This window comes from Phyllostomus hastatus, unplaced genomic scaffold (assembly GCF_019186645.2).
Source record: "Phyllostomus hastatus isolate PE091 unplaced genomic scaffold, TTU_PhHast_1.1 phas_scaffold_182, whole genome shotgun sequence".
In the NCBI taxonomy this organism is placed as follows: Eukaryota; Metazoa; Chordata; class Mammalia; order Chiroptera; family Phyllostomidae; genus Phyllostomus; species Phyllostomus hastatus.
This window is the reverse complement of record NW_025334013.1, coordinates 81,208-99,783: the sequence shown is the minus strand read 5'-3', so window position 1 is coordinate 99,783 and position 18,576 is coordinate 81,208.

Here is an 18,576-nt window from a genome sequence, read left to right as displayed (position 1 = left end):
GCTGCCGCCACCGCCGCCACCACAACTTGGCCCATTTAAAAGGCCCCGGCGCGGCGGGCGGGCGGGCGCGGGCTCCAATAGGGGGTGCGTGACGGCCGACCAGGCTCACACAGGCGGCGGGGCTGCGGGACAGGGCTGCACCCCCTGCCCCATTCCTCCGTGGTCGGGGACGGGAGGAAGGGTGACCGAGGGTGGGGGCAGGGTGGGGGTGGGAGGGCTAGCGAGACACTGCGTGCACGCAAGCGCCATAGCTGAGGCAGGTACTGTCGGGGTAGCGCTGTCGCGAGTGTGGGACTCCACGTGGGGCAGCAGTGGCCCGGTCCCGAGGGGGCTCCTGGCAGAGGAGGGGATCTGGGATTGAGCTCGGCTGCTTCCGGGACAGACGTGTGGGTGTGAGCCTGCAGCTGTGGGTGGGAGTGTTGTTTCAGCGCCCGTGGGTGGTGGGCGTCTGTGGCAGGGAGGGCCTGGGTGGGTTTCTCTGCCCCTACAAGGTGGGAGGCCGTGGCTCTGTGGTGTGCGGAGTTGGCAAACATGCCCAGAAGGGCTTGTGTTCTGTGAATAACGGCAACAATTCTGTTGGTTAGTGCCGCCTTCCTACGAACTGGACACGCCTCAGGTCACCTGGTCCTCTCAGAGTCCTTTCCGTATTGTCTCCATTTTACAGGTGAGGAAGGTGAGGCGAGGAGAAGTCAAGTGGGGCTCCTGCTGTCACACCCAGGCTGTCTGACTTCAGGGCACACGGCAGCTGAGCCCAGGTGCGGGCGGAGCGGGAGCGGGACCCAGTCCGGGTGAGGGGTGGGGCGTGGGGACGGAAGGGGCGGTGGGCGTCGGACTGCATGGAGCCCGTCTCTGCTCCCTACGAGGAGCCCGTCTGGGGAGAAAGGGCCTGCGATGCCCACGTCCACCCCAGTGCCTTGGGAGGGCAGGATGAGGCCCCCCGGCCCTCCGGCCGCACCTCCGTGCGCACCTGCAGGCCGGCCTCGGTCGGGAGAAGCAGAAAGAGACGCTGAGGAACCAGCCAGGAGCTGGTCTTTCTGTGGCGTGTCATTCCGGACAAACTGGAAGGTAACTTCAGATCCCAGCCCAGCAGCAGCCAGGCCCCAACCGCTGCCCCTCGGGGCTGCGTCTGCGTGGGCCTCTCCCTGACCACACGCTGCAGGGCCAGCCGGTCACACTGGGAGTGAGGGGACACGCCACCGCCCTCCGCCTCCTACCAGGCGCCAGCCGAGCTGGGCAGGCTGCTGACCCTTGGGGGGACCCATTCTGCCCCCTCGCTGACACGCCTGCCCCCCGACCCTCAGCCGAGGCACCGAGACCAGCCTGCGGGCCCAGGTCTGGGCGCCCACCAGGACCTAACCTGCCAGTGCGCCCCAGCCTCTGCCCCTGCTGCTGCTGCTTCCTCACGTTCCCATCCGTCTGCTGACGGGGATGTGGGGACACGCGAGTGGCCCCTCTGCCCCGCCTGCAGCCTGAACCCTTCCGTGAGCCTTACCCAAGGTGTGATAATGGGGGCTCCCCCCCAGCGACCCTGTGGCTTGAGTCTTGCTCTCAGGGGTGAAGCCTCCATGTCTAATGGATGCAGGAGGCTGTCACTGCCCAACAGCCAGGGTCCCAGAGGAGCCACCCTGTCAATGTGGGGGCTGTTGGAGGCGGCTGGAGGCCCAGTGGGAGGGCGGCTGAGACGCAGCTCCCTCTGCCCAGCTCTCCACTGGGCACTGCACCTGCTCCGTGCTTTGGGGAGGGAGGGCTGGTGAGGCACCTCGGGACCTGAGCAGGTCCCAGCCAGGCCAGGACTCTCCTCCCACCTGAGCCTGAGGAGGGGCCTCCCTTCGCACTCCCCACATGGTCCTCAGCACAGGCCCGCAGTCAGTAAGGGTGCCCATGGGGTCCCCACCTCTGACTTCCAGGGGAGGGCTTCAGCTGGTAAGGGGTAGGGCCAGCCGACCTCAGCCAGCCTACCCTCCATGCGGCATCGAGTGCCACCTCTCCGGAGGACCAGGGTCCCTCGCTGGAGACCGTGGCTGTGTGCAAAACTCCCTGCCGGGCCCCTCTCTCCAAGGGCCACTCCCCAACTCCTGGGGGGACCCCTTTCCAGGGCCTCAGCTGATCAGGGCAGTTCACCCCCACGTTTCCTCCTCTTCTTGGGAGATAGACCCCTCAGCTTCCTGGGTCTGAGCCACTTCCTCAGCGGGACCGGGCATCCCACTCAGCCCTGGTCGTCAGCCCCCCTCCCTGCAGGACCTGCTCACTTCCTCCCGCCAGTCCGCCTGTGTCCTGGCCCGGCGCCTGGGCCCCGCAGGTAGCTCTGCACTTCTCGGACTGGAGCCGGAGGCTCGAGAGACAGTTTTGGCGCTGGAATCACGCCCTGCAGGGCAGCCCGGAAGCAGGAGGAGGGAAGGCAGGTGGGGTGCCCAGCCACAGTTCCACCCCCAGCCTGTGGAGGCCCCGCCCCCGGCCTCGCAGCGCCGTCGCTGCTCGCGGTCCCCCGAACGGGGCCCCGCCGCCGCCGCCGCCGGGCTGAGGCCGGAGCGCCCCCGCCGCCAGGAGGGGGAGGGCGTCATAAATAACCCGCGGGCGGCGCGGCCGCCGCGCAGACAACGGTGACCCGAGACGTCCCGGGGGAGCGCGGGGGCGGCCCGCCGACCCTGCTGCCCCCAACCCAGGCTCAGCCAGGCTTGACCGCCCGCTCTGGCGCTGCTGACCCATCTCCTGTCCGCAGTTGGTGCTTCTGCCAGCACCTTCTCCCTACCCTGGAGCTCCTGCCAGCGCCCCTCTCCAGCCGGCACCCCTGGAGTACGCTTTCCATCTATTCCCTCACCAATCAATCATTTATTGAGCGCCAGATGCGGGGTGACCCTAGCAAGAGAGGCCCAGAGGGGAGGTGGAGGAACTCAGGGTGTCCCTGAGACCCCGGGGGCGGTGGGGCCTGTCTCCTCACCCGCCCCCATGCTTATCCGGGGGACACAGGGGGTGAGGCTGCAGGCCTAGACTGGCCCAGACTGGGGAGGCCTGCAGGCACAGGTCGCACTGGCCGCACAGGTGTGGGCGAACCTGACGCCGAACTGGAGGAAGCACACTCATTGCACACACGCTTGTTCCCACACAGCGTCCCAGCTGCCAGCAGACCCGTGGTTTCGGGAAGCACACACAGCAGCGGGCTCACACCCGGCCTCAAGCACAGGTGTGCACAGCACTGGCCAGGTGTGAGCAGATGCTGGTGTCTCCCCTGCTGCGCAGTGGGTGCCCCAACGCACTGGACACCCCACCCGCTCCTCTGTGAAGAGGCCCCAGTGCAGCAGCCAGGAACCCCCCCTGGGGCAGCGGCGGCGGGCTGGGGGGCACGGCCCGAGGAGGCGTGGAGTCCTCGTGGCGCCCGGGCGCAGGAGACGCTCCCTTGAACGGGGTGCAGCTGGCTCCCCGTTCCCCCCCCTGCAGACACTGCCCACCTGCAGCCTGCACCTGGCCTGGGGTGCGGAGCCGGGAGGGAGGGCCCCTGAATGCGGCGGCAGCCCTGTGGGGCGGATGTGGGCATTGAGGCCCCGTGCTGTCCTCGCCCCTTGTGGCCCAAGCCGTCACAGGGCCAGGGCCGCCTCTCTCAGATGCCAGGCCAGAGCAGAGCGGCGGAGCTGGGGCTGAGGGTGGAGGGAGGCTGAGCTTCCTCCTCCTGCGCCCACAGGCCTGCCGTGCCCATCAGCTCGCCGCGACCCAGACCTCGGGTGAGGCCTCGGGCACCCCTGCTGCTCACGGCGGGGTCTGTGCCCTGGAGCTTCGGCCCTGACTGTGCTGGCCAAGCGTCCACTCTTTGCGTGTTTGCCTGTCTCGCCTGGGCCGACTGTGAGGCTGGGAGCCGCCCCACACCGATCCCCTCGTCCTCCCACGAAGGGCCTCTTGTGCTCCAAGGACAGGTCATTTTGTTCTCCAGAGCCAGACCTGGCCAAGCCCAGGCACAGGGGATGCACATGCAGAGCCTCAAAATAAAAAAATAAAAACAGCCAGCGTTCCCCGGACACAGCTTTCCTGGGTGACGGGCATCAGCCCGGGCCCGGGCCCTGCCCCCACCTGCACCCACCCGCCCCATGTGCTTGGGCCCTGGCCCCAGGGTGGCCCGGGTGCACGCTGCATGTGACACAGCGGCGATGTCCCCAGGGCGCACGGCACAGCGGGAACCCGCGCCCCTCGCGCATGCCACCGGCCGCCTGTGGCTGCCCCCAGGCCACCTCCTGCTCCGGGAGCAGGGCCAGGGGTGTGCAGGAGCTCCCCCAAAGCCCGGCTGCCCTGGACCCCTTTCCTTTACTGAATGAGGTCTTCAGTCCTGAGGGACCCCTAGATTCCGCTGTGCGGGTGGCCGATTGTTGCAGGGTCCCGGGCCGCACCTGCCTGCACCCGGAGGAGAGGTGGGGGGTCTGCGTTGGTCGGACACACCGTCCCACCATCAAGGTCACCCAGAGGGCCCACAGTCACATTGCTGCCGCCGACTTGTCACGTCACGGGTTCCAGGACTTACGAGCTGAGGCAGGCGTGAGTGTTCCCCTGGCTCCCACCACAGCCCCGGCCCAGGGCGGCTTTGGGAGGTCGCGGACCTGGCCTGACCTCACCGGAGGCCGAGTGCTGGACTCCCTGTGCTAATGGACCTCCTCCTGAGGACCAGCTGAGTCGGCAACTTCCTCGTGGGCCGTGCTGGAGTAGTCGTCGTGGGTGCTGTGTCTGTGCGGGCGCCCTTGTGACTGGCCGGTGAGCCACCCACGGGCCGTGTTCTCTTCTACACCCTTTGCCTCGTCACCGTGGGTGGCCCTGCACACTGCGCCGGGACAGCAGGAAGCCCGGTGCACGGCCGCCTGGAGTTTGCGTGGTGCCGCGGGTGTGGCCCTGGAAGCGGCCGAGGCCCGGTGTTGGCTGAGACCCCGGGGGGGGGGAGGGGGCACGTGCCCAGGCCAGACCTGGACGTGCCGTGGGTGGAGAGAGGGCAGCAGCTTCAGGGCTGCATCCAAGGCCGCCAGCTGGCACTTCCTCCAGGGCACCTGACACAGCCCCCCCACCGCCCCCCGCCCGCAGACCCGGGAGCTGGGCAGGCTGCGTGGAGACCCTGAAAAGTGGGAGGAGGGGCGGTTGGCGAACTGGGGCTGGTCGGGCAGTGTACTCGCCTCTGTAGAGAGGGGCGTGGGATCCCCAAACGCGGGGTTCTCATACCCTGCCCACAGGGGGTTTTCACGTGCATGTGCAAGCGGATGTCAGGTGCTGCAGACCCCTTCGGGAGGACAGGCCGTCCAGCCTCCTGGGGTTCGCCCCAAGTCTGCGTGCGAGCCCCCAAGGGCATGTGCGGGCTCCTGACCCCGGGGGCCTCCACCACGGGATGAGCAAAGCCGGCCGCGCTTGGGTGGGCCGTGCCTCCCTCCAGCCGGGAACATGGCCCTCAGCAAACCTGTGAGCTTCTGCCTGGTGCTGGTGGTCTGTTTCCTGTGCCGGCCCTTTGCCGGCCTCCCCACGTTGGGGTTTTTCTCCGTGCGGCCAGCTGGCGCCTCAGTGTGTATGACGTGAGCCTCACGTGCCCTGAGACCCTGCCCCGCGACCAGCCTCCTGTCCCCGCACTTCTCACTCCCTCTTTCAGGTGCTCCTCTCCTCCCCGGCCCGTCACCCGAGGGTGGGTGGGTGGACGATCGGGTGGGTGCGTTCCACACTTCTCCACCGCGGGCACTTCTGCCGTTTCTTCACAGACCACAGCCCTGAATCTCCAGCCGCTGCCGACACCCCAGCGCCCACAGCCCGCCCTGCGTGTCCGCCTCACGGTCCCCAGAGCCCCTTGCCCACCACCAGGGCTCATCGCCCCTCACACTCCGTCCCCCAGGGGGCTGGCACCCCTGCACTGCTGCCCACGAACCAGGGAGCGGCCTCCTCTGTGCGCCCTCCGGGCCCCCTCACCCTGGATGCCCCGGGGCTCCGCCCGAGTCTCCCGGCTCGTCTGGCCACCCTGCTCTCCGGGGCCGCCGCCTCAAACAGGCCGGCTCCACCCTCCAGGCCTCGCCTCTGCCCAGAGCACCCTGGCCCGGGCATCACTATTCCGTACCCGCCCAGGGCCCCATTACAACTAGTGTAGCACCTTCTGCCCTGTGAGCCTCTTCCCCATTAAATTTTTTAAAACCCTGTTTTATAACAGTGATAGTATGAAGATGAATATAGTCCATGATAGAGTCCATATTTGATATTTGTTATTATTACATTTTTTTTTCTTAAAACACATTTGTGGCCCCTAAAAACACCAGGGTCCAGGTGCCATGCCTGCTGCATCTGGTGGCAGTGTCATCCATGCTGTCACCTACTTACCTCCAAGACTCACATGGCATCGCCTCCTCCTGGGAGCCTCCCAGGATTGCCCTTCTCTCTTGTTAGGGCACATACCCTGGTCCCATCGGTTTCCCAAGGTGCTGCCAAGGCCCTGGGAGGCCAGGCGGCTCAGAGACACTCAGGGTGTTGATTTGAGGGGGACCTCTGTGACAGAGGCTGGGCCACAGTGTCAGCAATGGGACGGTGGTATTGACAGAGATGGAGCTTATGAAGGCAAGGTGTGACCTCCAGGGAGGGGCGTGTAAGGCTGGCAGACATCACCCCCATCTGGGTGGGCGGCAGGAGCCCAGGCTCTGGGTGGCTCAGGCTGCCAAGACCCGCCCTTTCCTGCCCCTTGGAACTCGGGTGACAACGTGTCCAAACCGCAAAGAGAGCTGGGCCAAGCCCCCACATCTCAGGAGCATCCCCTCTCCCAGCCCTTCGGCCCCCTGGGGGCCCAGGCGGGCCCAGCTGCTCCCCAAACCCCTAACTCCACAGTCCACTCCAGCCATGGCCCGGATCCCACAGGCCCGCCACGGAGGGAGGGGCGGGCGTGTGCACCCGCCTGGGCACACGCGGGCCTCTGTCTTGCCCCTCGAGGGCTTAGCCCGGGGCCCCAGCAGCTGCTCCCTCCAGCGCGGGCCTGCCCATGGCAGCAGGGGGGCCCCAGACCGGCCCCTCGGGCCCCTCTGGGCAGCCCTGGAGCAGAGGCCTGGGCTCCCGCCCCCATGCTGCCTGCAGCACTGAGGCCGAGACCGATAAAACACCCGCCTCACAGGAGACAGCTTTATCTTGTTGATCGGAAGTCTGCCAGCCCAATTTATGATGGAACATAAGCTCTCCAAATCTGAATTTATGCGCTGTAGTATAACGAGAGGTCAATGAGATTAAAAGTGGACTCGAGAGGACCACGGGCAGCTCGCTCCTCCGTGCTGCCGCCGAGAACGGCCCAGGCCGAGTCCCCGGACCCGAGGAGACAGGGAGAGGCCGCCCACGGGTCAGGGAAAGGGCGCGCACCGAGGGGAGGGCGGCAGGACCGGAGGGTCAGGGGTGGGGCTGGGCCCGGGCCCAGGCCCCGGACAGGCCTCCCCCGGCTCACAAGGCAGTTCCCTCCCGCCCCCGAGCCCCGGCCTAGCCCCCCTCGCCCTGTCCCAGCCAACCCTGCTGCCCCCCTCGCCCCAGAGTCCTGGCCGAGGTGAGCCGGGGGGGGGGCGGGCTCTGTGGGGGGGGGGGCCCCGGGCACCCAGCCAGCGCAACGCGGGCTTCCCGAACCCAGGCGAGACCCCGACTTCAGAATTTATACAAATAAGTCAAATGAAAAGTGCTGGCAGCCCTGATCTGATTACTGAGTCGTTCGCTCGCTGGTCGTTAATAATTTGTGCAATAAAGGATTGCGGCTGCCGGAGTGAGGAGGCGGCTGTGGCCCAGCCTCCCCTCGGCGCCAGGCCGCGGAGCTGGGGACATAAATTATTAGTTTCTTATCGCTCAGCCCGCCATCGCTCATGCTGTCCGGGCTCCTGCCTCAGCCGGCTGTCAGCGGCGGCGTGCTGCGGGGACTCCGCTCCGGGGGAGCCCCGTGTCCCTCTCCTGGCCCCGGGCCCCGGGCCCAGGGGAGAGGCTGCGGCGGGTCCTGGTGGGGGCGCTTCATGGCTTTAGCTCTTGTGCCCTCAGACTGTCCTCCCTCTGCCAGTGAAGCTGAACCAGGGAGGCTGGTGAACCTCGCAGGCCTGACCTGGGGCCCTTGGTCAGCAAGGGTGGCCATCCTTGTCACCAGACCACCTGGTTCCAGCCCCTGACCAGGGGAAGGACTCTTCTGTGTCTGGGTCTGCGCCTCCCTGGCTGGGATGCACCTGCACCTGCACCTGAGCACAACTGCCAACCAGCCGGCGTTCACGCCCGGCATGCCCTGCCTTCCTGTGTCTGGCACAGGGCACCTGGTCTGGCAGGCAGGCCTCGACGCCTGTGTGGTGCCGACGAGGCACCCACAGAGGGTGCGCCAGTCGGGGTGGTAGCCCTAGGGTGTGCATCTGCCCCCCGAAGGAGACCGAGGTTTGCAGAGGTGGGGGCTGAACGCAGGCCGCAGACCCCGGAGTGCTGCGGCCCAGGGGGGTACTGAGGCCACAGCAGAAGTGAGCGCCCTCAGGTCAGCCCTGCCCACTGCCCTGACCTCTCAGGTCCCCCTCCACGCCGAAGCTGGAGGCCGAGGTGAGGTTGGGAAGGTGGGGTGGGGGCTCCAGGCGGCTGCTGTTTTGTCCAGACCAGAGGTGTGGGAAGTGTGGGAGGCGTGGTTCCTGCCGGCCACTGTTGCTAGACATGAGCTCCAAGGAGTCCGCAGGACAGCCCCCGTGGGGGCGGTCTGCTGCCAGACCCCCTCTCTGAGGGGGCTCTGTCCATACCCCAGCTTCCTGCCCGCCCCCCAGGACTGGCACCTTCACAGCAGCTTCCTCAGGGCTCCAGGGTGTCCCCACTTTGCACGCCAAGGTGCAGCTGTGACAAACAGACGTGTTCCAAGTCCTTCCTGATTGACTGATTGATTGATTGATCGATTGATTGATCGCCTCGCCTTCTCATCCCGGGTCTCATTTTTCTTCTCCCGGGTGTGCCGGCTGACTCCTGGCTGGGTGACCGACCAGGATCGCGAGCTTGGTCGGGTGGTGGGTCTTCCCGCAAACATCCTTGCGCTTCGCTCTGGAACCAGGAGGCTCCTTGGAAGCAGCCTGGCCCCTTCAGGTCTGGCTTTCCACGCTTTGGTGGGAAGTAGCGCAGGGCGCTGGGACCTCAGCCCCAGCGAGGCGAGGCCTCCCGGCCCGGCTGAACGAAGGGGCACCCTCCGCAGCCGTGTGAGCCCTGGACACGACTCCCTTCGGAGTGCCCGGTGGTTTCTTCCTCACGGGTGCACACGCACATGCACACACACACATACGTGCACCCCCCCCACACTGATCCTGCAGACGCCGGGGCTCTCTCCCCTCCAGCCCCACCCTGGGAACTCGAGCCACCTCGGCTCCTGGGACCCCCAGCTCCTTGTCTCCCCAGGCGTCCCTGCACCTGCGGGGTCCTCTCCCTGCCACGCCCTGGCGCTGGAGGCAGTGGGGGCTCTCCAGGCCATTGTCCGGCCCCTCCTCCCCTGAGGGCATGACCTGAGGGCTCCTCTGTTCCCCCTGCAGCAGGGGAAGTCTGGCTGCTCTGTCCTGTCCCAGCATCTGTCTGTCCCGTGAGTGTGCTCACAGTGCCCCCCCCTTCCCCCGCCGGGGAGCCTCTCCTTGAGTGTTTTCTGAGCCATTGTGGGCTGCTCGTGCGGCCGGACCCCGCAGTGCGTGCAGCCTGCTGCGCGGTGGGCGCCTCGGTCCACCCCTGGCCAGTCCCCTGCAGCCTGGTAAAGGTGGGATGTCCCGAGCTGTAGCCCAGGGATGGGACGCCAGAGGGGCTCCACAGGCCTCGGTGCCAAGCTCCCCGCAGCTCCCCCAGCCCAGCCTCCACCGGCCACTTCCACTCCCGGGACCTCAGGCCAAGCCCTGCTGCCGGGGGCGTGTGGTGGATCTGCCGTGGGGACCAGGAGAGGAGGCTGAGCCCACCCTGGGGAGGGCCCAGTGGGCCTGGACCAGCGCTCCGCCCTCAGCGGGCAGCCTGACCACCTGGGCGCCAGTGCAGGGGCGCTGCCTCAGCGGAGGAACGGCGCAGCCTTAGAGACACACCTGCAAGTGCCCTCTGTCGACTGTAGGAGCCGCCTCGAGATGCACACGTGTATCACAGAGGGCACACGTGTGCTGACACACTTGCACATAGGAGACAGAGGCAGGGCTGGCAGTGCCGGGCTTTGGCTTGGAGTGGACATTGTCCAGGACAAGTGGGTTCAGATCTTGGCCTGTCCCTGCTCAGGGGCTGTAAGGACGGGCTGTCGCTGGCAGGGAGAGCTTGTGGGGGACTCTCCAGGGCTGGCCCTCCGCCGAAGGAGTCGCCTGGGGCACAGCGCCTGCAGCAGACGGGCCTTGCTCTCAGCTCCGCAGGGATGGCAGGCATGGGGCGCCCAGAGTGGGGCGGAGGGGAGAGAGGGTGTCGCCCCCGTGCCTTGGCCTCGGCTGGGCTCTCTCTTCTGTGGGGCAGCGAGATGGACGCAAAGGCTCCCTTGGGCCAGGAATTCTTTGAATGGCAGGCAAAACTCTTCCCTGGAGAGAAGCTGTGACAGGGCGCAGTTCAAAGTGCCATCCTCCGTCAGCACAGGCAGCAGCAAGTGTTGGAGGCCCCGCCAGGGGAGGGTGCTGCCCCAGCTGCCCTCAGAGGAGTGTGGGGGCCGGCGCACCTCCTGGGAGGCGGCTTCCCTCCCCACCAGGCACTGTCCTCAAGGCAGTGACTCTGGGAAGCCCAAGGAGGACAGACACGGTGACCCTCCGCCCAGGAAGGTCACCTGGCGCCCCCCACCCCCTCCCAGTCCCATGTGTGCTCCCCTTAGAGTCACAGAGGGCGCTGAGCCTGGTGAGGTGGCCCCCCCAGGCTCCCACTGTCTCCACTGTCTCCCGACTCATTAACTCCTTGGCTGCCAGCAGGGTGAACTCACGCTTATTATTTCCCCCGATTTGTTCAGCCAGCACTGAGTCTGCCTCTGTGCCAGGCACAGTGCCGCAGGGACCGGCGGGCAGGTCGCACAGCCCTGTTCCCTCGTGGGGGTCAGAGAAGGAACCTCCGGCCCCCAGGTGGGGCAGGCAGACACACCTCCGTCGGAGCCTCCACGGTGCCCAGCCTGGGAGAGACTCTGACGTCAGCAGCCTAATCTGAGGCCGCTTCCTCCGTGAAGCTTGCTGGGCCTCCCCGGTCTGAACAGGCCAGTGCCCCTTGAGCTCTGCACAACCTGCCCCCGGCCCCGCATTTCCAGGACTATGGGTCACACAGGCGTCCGCTGAGGCCCCCTGGGCAGAGACTCTGAGGGTCTCACCTCTGCGCCAGCAGCCGGCCTACCCTCAGGAGGCCTTGGAAACAGTGTCCCAGTGACTCAGCACTTCACCAGCACGGTCTTCTAGCGACCTGGGAGGCAGGTGCTCTCTCTGCTTCCTTTTACAGGTGACAGCTGGCAGGTGGCCAAGTGGACCTGAGGCCCGGCCCCCCGTCCTGTCTGCCTTAATCAGAGGAGCTCCAGCTTCCTCCTGAGCTCACCACTTTGATGACTCACTCACCCCTTAGTGTCCAGCCAGGGACGTCTCAGGGGTGCCTGGGCTGCCAGCAGAGGAGCCGAGGGTCCAGGGGGTCCCGAGGAGCGGAGAGGGGCCTGACCTCCGGACCCTCCGGTCTGGAGGCTGCAGGCTGGTGGGGCGGGGCCTCCGCTGTGCTTCCCTGCAGACCGTGATTGTCGGCCCTCCTGCCTCCGCACCTCCCCGCTGGGCGCCCAGACACCCAGCCCCTCCTGCTGTGGCCCCAGCACCCCACTCTGTGGCTCACCCCTTTTCTGACTCCTCTCGCCGGGCTGCCGGGGCCAAACTGCTAGTCGCAGCGGCCCCCACCCTGCGCCGGCACGCAGAACCCCACGCACGTGTCTGCTGTGCCAGGCCAGGCTGCGTGTTACCACAGTCACACAGTCCGCCTAGCTTCTGTGGCCCAGAGATGCTGGATGGGGCGTCCCCACCCCCACCCCGAGTGGCCCACTCCAGGCGGATCTCATTTATCACTGGCCAAGGATGAGTAATTTTATCGTGAAACACAGTTCAGGGTGATAGATGAGGGAGCAGCAGGCGACAGGCTCACGCTTCCCCCCCCCCCGGAGACGGAGGCTGGAAGGAGGGTCCTGCCTCTTTATAAAGGGCCAGGGGCTCCAGGGGCCAGGGGGCGGGGGGAGCCACAGGTAGGCTGGGTGGCATGACCAGGGAGGGTGTGGGGTGGGGGAGGCAGAGGACACAGACCAAGTCCTCTGAGGGCCAGGAGGCAGGGCCCAGCCAGGGCAAGGGGCGTGCCCTCCCCCACCCCCTTCTGCACTGAAGTCTGCGGGAGGTGGTCCTCCGTGGGGAGGGCTGGGGGCAGGCAGGTGTTCAGAACCGCCACGGTCTACTCTTTTCCCCAGGAGTCTCAACTCCGCCTTTCACTGACAGCGGATTTCTCTGTGAATTGAGTTTTTTTTCCAACAGTTCCCGCCTCACCAGTGGGAGCAGACCTAGACTTTTCAAAATTACGACAGAGACTCCCAGCCCTGAACTCGCCCCCTGCCATGAACTCTGGAGCCCACGCCTGGGGAATTTCTGGAGCCTCTTCCAGGTGCCCCACGGAGGATCCAGTCTGCACAGCTGCCAGTGGCCGTGGGGTGGGGTGCTGGCCTGCCCACCCACCACCAGGGCCCCTGGTCGCAGTGGGGTGGTCGAGGGCCTTGAGACCCCAGGAGGCAGGTCCACCCCAGTGATATGGTATGTGAGGTGCCTGGGGTCTCGGAGCGGTTCCGAGAGCACCCAGGACCAGCGCTCCCCCAGCAAACCACAGTGATCCGCAGGAGAGGGTCACACCCCCAGTCCCAAAGGTGTCAGGACGTCCCGCACCCCCGGCGGGACGTCAGGACAGGCAGAGTCAGCCCTGCAGGAGCCCCGGAACCTGCCCCTTCTCTCGGGCAGGGCACGGGGGATGGCAGGCTGGTGGTGCCGCCGCCGGCGCACGCGTCCGAGGCGCTGACAGCGGCGCTGTCACCGCGGTTGACGAGCACCGAGAGAGACAGTCCCCGCCGCCCACAGCCGGGGGCGGGAGCCCGGTGGGGGCGGGGGGGCTGGCGCAGGAGCCGCGTTGTCCCCAGGCAGCCGGGCGGCGCGTCCCCGGAGGCCGCCGGCGGCACAGCCCAGGCGCCAGGCGCGTCCGGGAAGTCTAGGCTGCCGCCCGCCCGCAGCTGCCCCCGGGTCCTGCGCGCCGGCCAATCGCCGCGACTCGCCGGCGGCGGCTGCTCCCTGCCCAGCCCCCACAGGGCCGCGGCGGCCGCTTAACCCTTCCCTCCCCGTCCCTGCTCCGCGTGCGTCACCCGCCGTCACCCGGGACGCGCAGGTCCCTGGGGAGCAGCCAGCAGCTGGAGCCGGGCGCGGCGGGACCAGGCCGGCGTCTGCCGCAGAGCTCGGGGCGTCCCCGGGGCCCGATAGAGATCCCGGGTTGTGGGGGGAACCTTCGCCAGCTGCGGCTGCAGGACTTGCGGCCGGTCCCCTGGCCTGACTCGCGGTCCGGGCCCGCTCCGGGCCCCCGGGGAAACCGCCCCTCCCTTCCTTGGCCGCACTCCCTCCTGCCCTGCTGCCCACACCCACCGGCCTCGCGGCGGCGGGTCTGCCCTCCTGGCCTTCCTCCCAGCGGCACAGCGAAAACGGTAACACACACCAGCAGCAGTTACTACTTTGATGAGCAGTAGCAGCCTGCGAGGCACCGTGCTGCGGGTGCAGATCCCGACGCTGCTCTCCGGGCACCGCCCCAGGCTACAGATGAAGAAACTGAGGCCCCGGAGCCAAGGCCGGGGCCACAGTCAAGGGGTGGAAACGGAGCAAGACCCTTCCCCTGCCGCACCGCCTCTGCACCCCCTCCCCCTCCCTCCTCCTCCCCCTCTCTCTTCAGCCTGTTCCTTTCTTTTTTAAGGTTGTATTTATTTCTGGAGAGGGGATGGGAGAGAGAGAGAGAGAAAGAGAAAACATCAATGGTGCCCCGTCCCAGACTGAGTCCAGGACCCAACGTGCAACCCAGGCATGTGCCAGGACCAACCGGAATCGAACCTGCGACCTGTGCCCTGGCGGCCGGCGCCCCACCCACTGAGTCACACCACTCAGTTTTAGATTCTACTTCCTTCCTGGCTGCGTCTCCCCGGCCCCGGATACTCAAGAAAACATCACTACACCCAAACTTGTCCTAAGCCCCCCTACGCCCCCTAAGCTCTCCTTGCCACCCCACCTTGTCTGTGGAGAACGTGCTGTCCCCTGGGATCTGCACCCTGATTCCAGCTTCTGCCCTCGCCCGCCAGGAAACTGCCAGGCCCCCTCGGTGGCCCTCGGTGTGGCCTCCCCCACCCCGCTCTCCCCCCCACACCCCCCTGTTTCTCATCTCTGCTCTGTGCCCACAGCAGGGCAGCTCCAGCAGCCCCCTGTGCTGCGGGCCAGTTCTCACTGAGCTGCTCTGTGCCATCCTGCTGAGGGCTGGGAGGCCCCTGCTGCCGGGAGCTTGTCCTGTATTTGGGCACGGGGCAGACAATAAAACGAAAAGACTGCTCAGTGAATGTGAGAAATACGCGTCAGTTCCATGTGGAGGATTTAGATGGCTGGGGCGGGGGGGGGGGCAGGTAGCAGGGGAAGTGTTTCTGTGTGCCCCCCTCGTGCCGGTCAGGGCGGATGGAGGGCACCTGCAGCGAGAGAACTCCCACCTGGGGAAGAGAGCTGGCCCGGCTGGGTGCCCAGAGGCTCTGGAGGCAGCGCGTCCCCAGTGCTGGGGGCGGGGGTCGTGAGAGGAGGGACCAGCTCCAAACCCGGGGGCAGCCTAGAGAATGTGGCTCCGGCAGCTGTTAGCAGGTGAAGCCCCCAGCCCCGGCCTCTCCCCGCCGGACCAAGGAGATGTGCAGTGGACCCCCCCCCGTGCCTCCTCCCGCTGCAGGGGGCCAGCTAGACGCTCACACAAGGCTGAAAGGGGGCTTCAAAAAATGACCAGGGAACGGAAGGCTTCGGCCACTGGAGAATGACAGGAACATCGAGGGACTTGCCCTCAATTTCATGTAGGACAGGGAAAGTGAGGGGCTGCAAAGTGGGGCTCCCGGAGCTGCTTTGCGGGCCTGGCTTCTTCACATGGAGGCTCGTGGAACCACGCTCCCCAGGATTTGGGCTGGGTGGTCGGGGCCGAGCACCCTTCAGACGAGGGTGTTTGGTGGGGAGTGGAGCTGTCAGTTCTGAGACAGGCCACAGAGAGGCGGAGGACGCCACCCTGGAGCCCGTCCTTGGCGTTGCTGCTGAGAAGACAGGGGGGGCGGTGGCCACGCCTGGGGCATGGTGGGAGGCACAGAGCGAGTGGAGACATGCCTGTACACTCCTCCTCCCGGAGGTGTGACCGGGGTGCCCGGCAGAGGACCCAAGTGGAGAGGAGAGTTTGAGGCCTGGGAAGCCTGTGCCTCCTCCCACAGCCAGGAGAGACCGAGGGAGGTGATGTGTGCCAAGGGCCTGCTTGCAGGCACACGGTGAAGATCCCAGAGGAGCTTCCCAGGGGGGCGAGGTCAGCCTTTGGTGGGACCTCCAGCACCAGGCTGAGGGCAGGTGGGCCTGACTGACGGGGTGGGGGCCCAAGGCCAGTGGAGGAGGAGGACAGGCCCAGATGTTGCTTCTCAGTGAGTGGAGCTGGGGTGTGGACTTTGGAAGCATGGTAGTCGCAGGGCATTTCAGAAGATGGGTGAAGCACAGAAGGCAGGAGACGTGAGGCTGGTGCGGGGAGGAGGGCCTGGGCAAAGGCCGTGGAGGCGCACAGGGGGGTGCCTGAGGGCCATGGAGGGGACCTACGGTAGGGATGGGAAGGACCACACTCCAGACCCCAGGGCAGCAGACTGTGGGGCTGGCGTGCGTGGGGTGGGGGTGGGGGGCTGAGACTCCATTGCTCCGGGCACAGCAGCGAGACCCCAGACCCGAGTCTGTGGGACACGAGGCCAGCGTCCTTTGTTTGCTGTGCTGAGGAGGAGCGGTCAGGTGGCATTTGGTGCCGCCACGGGGCTGCGCAAACAGCGTCTCGTTCGGCTCCAAAGCATCGTCACCGCCCCAGAGGAGGTCTGGCATCCTGGAACCGCCATTCCCGGCACCCCGCCCCCACCCCGGCCACCGCGGGTCTACTTTCTGTCTGTGGACTTGCTTTTCTGGATGGTTCATAAGTGGACTCATACAACATGTAACTTTTTGTGTCTGGCTGTTTTCACTTAGCATGACGTTGTTGGTGTTTTCGACCTCACAGGAGGACACGTTTATTGACTTCAGAGAGACAGAGAGACAGAGAGAGGAAGAGAAAGAGAAACGTCAATGTGAGAGAGAAACGTGGGTCGGTTGCCCTGACCAGGGATCGAACCCTGGACCTTTCGGTGCGTGGGACGATGCTCCAAGCAATGGAGCCTCCCCGTCAGGGCTCACTTAGCAAAGTGTCTTTAAGATTCTCCCCTGCTGTGGTGTGTGTGTGGCCGCACTGTTCCTTTCATGGCTGACTGGTATTCCATCCTGTGATATGCCGTCCACCAGAGGAGGGACATTCGGGCTGCTTCCTCTTGCTGGCAGTGGTGACCAGTGCCTCGACCAGCACGCGTGCACCTGTACCCGAGCACCTGCGGTCCGTCCCGAGGGGCACATGCCTGGGCCTGAGACCGCTGGACGACCCGTTGAACTTTGTGAGGACGCCCAGACTGTTTTCCTGGGCGGCCGCTCCGTTTCACAGCCCCACTGGCAGCGCGCGAGTGTTGCAACCTCTGCACATGCGCGCTGACGCACGTCATTCCCCCCGTCTTTGATTACAGCCGTTCTAGCGGATGCGGAGTTCAGGTGCCGGGCTTAGTTCATTTTTCGCGCTTGTGTTCTCAGCAGCGGAACCGTGGGTTCGGAAGGCAGCCACCTACTAGGGGTGGGGGTGAGGGGCCTTGGAGCGGGGACTGGAAACTGCCTCCGCCGGTTCCAGCAATCCCTCCGGGAGGCTCTGTGGTTCCTACGACAAAACGGCCTCCGAGAGGCCGCGCGTCTTGCTCAGGCACATGTAGCTTCTCACTGGGGGAGGAATTCACAGATTCAAAGCCCCCTTGTCCCCTACTCACTCCATGCTGTCCTTGCATGGGGTCTTGGGAACCGGGAGGGTCCCCAGAGGCGCTCCAATGGCCAAACCTGTCGGAACCAAATTTCTACATGCAGATACTTCTTGGAATATGAGCCTCTCGAAGGGGATTTGGGAACCTGGCCACGGCTGTGTCTTTTCTGTAACAGCTTCCTGTTTGCTCACCAGTATTTTATATTTTGGAAAGTGCCCGCCGGACGGCGGTTCGGCGGGGAGCAGCGCCCCCTGGTGTCGGTTCTGCGCACCCGCGCGGAGGCGCGGCCGCTGCTCCCGCTGAGGACCCGGAGGCCTCTTGGCCGGAAAGCGCACCTGTTGTTCGCTGCGGGTGTGGGCCACGGACCGGACCTGCGCGCCCTCTGTGACAGTGTTGGAGGGTCCACAACCTCTAGGGACAGGACAAGGGTGCGAGGAGGGTGGGAGGGGCCGTTGCTCATTAATCCAGGTGCTGGATGAAGCAAGACCCAAGTGTAAGTAGACAGGACCCCAAGCACCAAAGGCCCTGTTTTTTCTTTTGTTTGTTGTGGTTGGTTTTAAATATATTTTATTGATTACAGTATTACAGTCGTCCCATTCCCCCCCTTTACTCCCCTCCACCCTGCACACCCCCTCCCACCCACATTCCCTCCTTTTTGGTTCATGTCCATGTGTCATAAGTTTTTGGCTTCTACGTTTCCCGCACTAGGGAACTTAGTGAGGACGCCCAGACTGTTTTCCTCGGCAGCCGCTCCATTTCACAGCCCCACTGGCAGCGCGCGCCCTGTCTTGCCCTCCCCCTGTCTATTTTCTACCTACCATCTATGCTACTTATTCTCTGTACCTTTTCCCCTCTCTGCTCCTCCCACTCCCCTGTTGCTAACCCTCCATGTGATCTCCATTTCTGTGGTTCTGTTCCTGTTCTAGTTGTTTGCTTATTTTGTTTTTGTTTTTATTTTAGGTGTGGTTGTTAATAATTGTGAGTTTGCTGTTATTTTACTATACACATTTTTTATCTTCTTTTTCTTGATAAGTCCCTTTAACATTTCATAAAATAAGGGCTTAGTGATGATGAACTCCTTTAACTTGACCTTATCTGAGAAGCACTTTATCTGCCCTTCCATTCTAAATGAAAGCTTTGCTGGATAGAGCAATCTTGGATGTAGGTCCTTGCCTTTCATGACTTGGAATACTTCTTTCCAGCCCCTTCTGGCCTGTAAGGTCGTTTCTGAGAAATCCACTGACAGTCCTATGGGCACTCCTTTGTAGGTAACTCTCTTCTTTTCACATGCGGCTTTTGAGATTCTCTCCTTATCTGTAATCTTGGGTAATGTAATTATGATGTGCCCTGGTGTGTTTCTTCCTTGGGTCCAACTTCTTTGGGACTCTCTGAGCTTCCTGGACTTCCTGGAAGTCTGTTTCCTTGGCCAGATTGGGGAAGTTCTCCTTTATTATTTGTTCAAATAACTTTTCCACTCGTTGCTCTTCCTCTTCTCCTTCTGGTACCCCTATAATTCC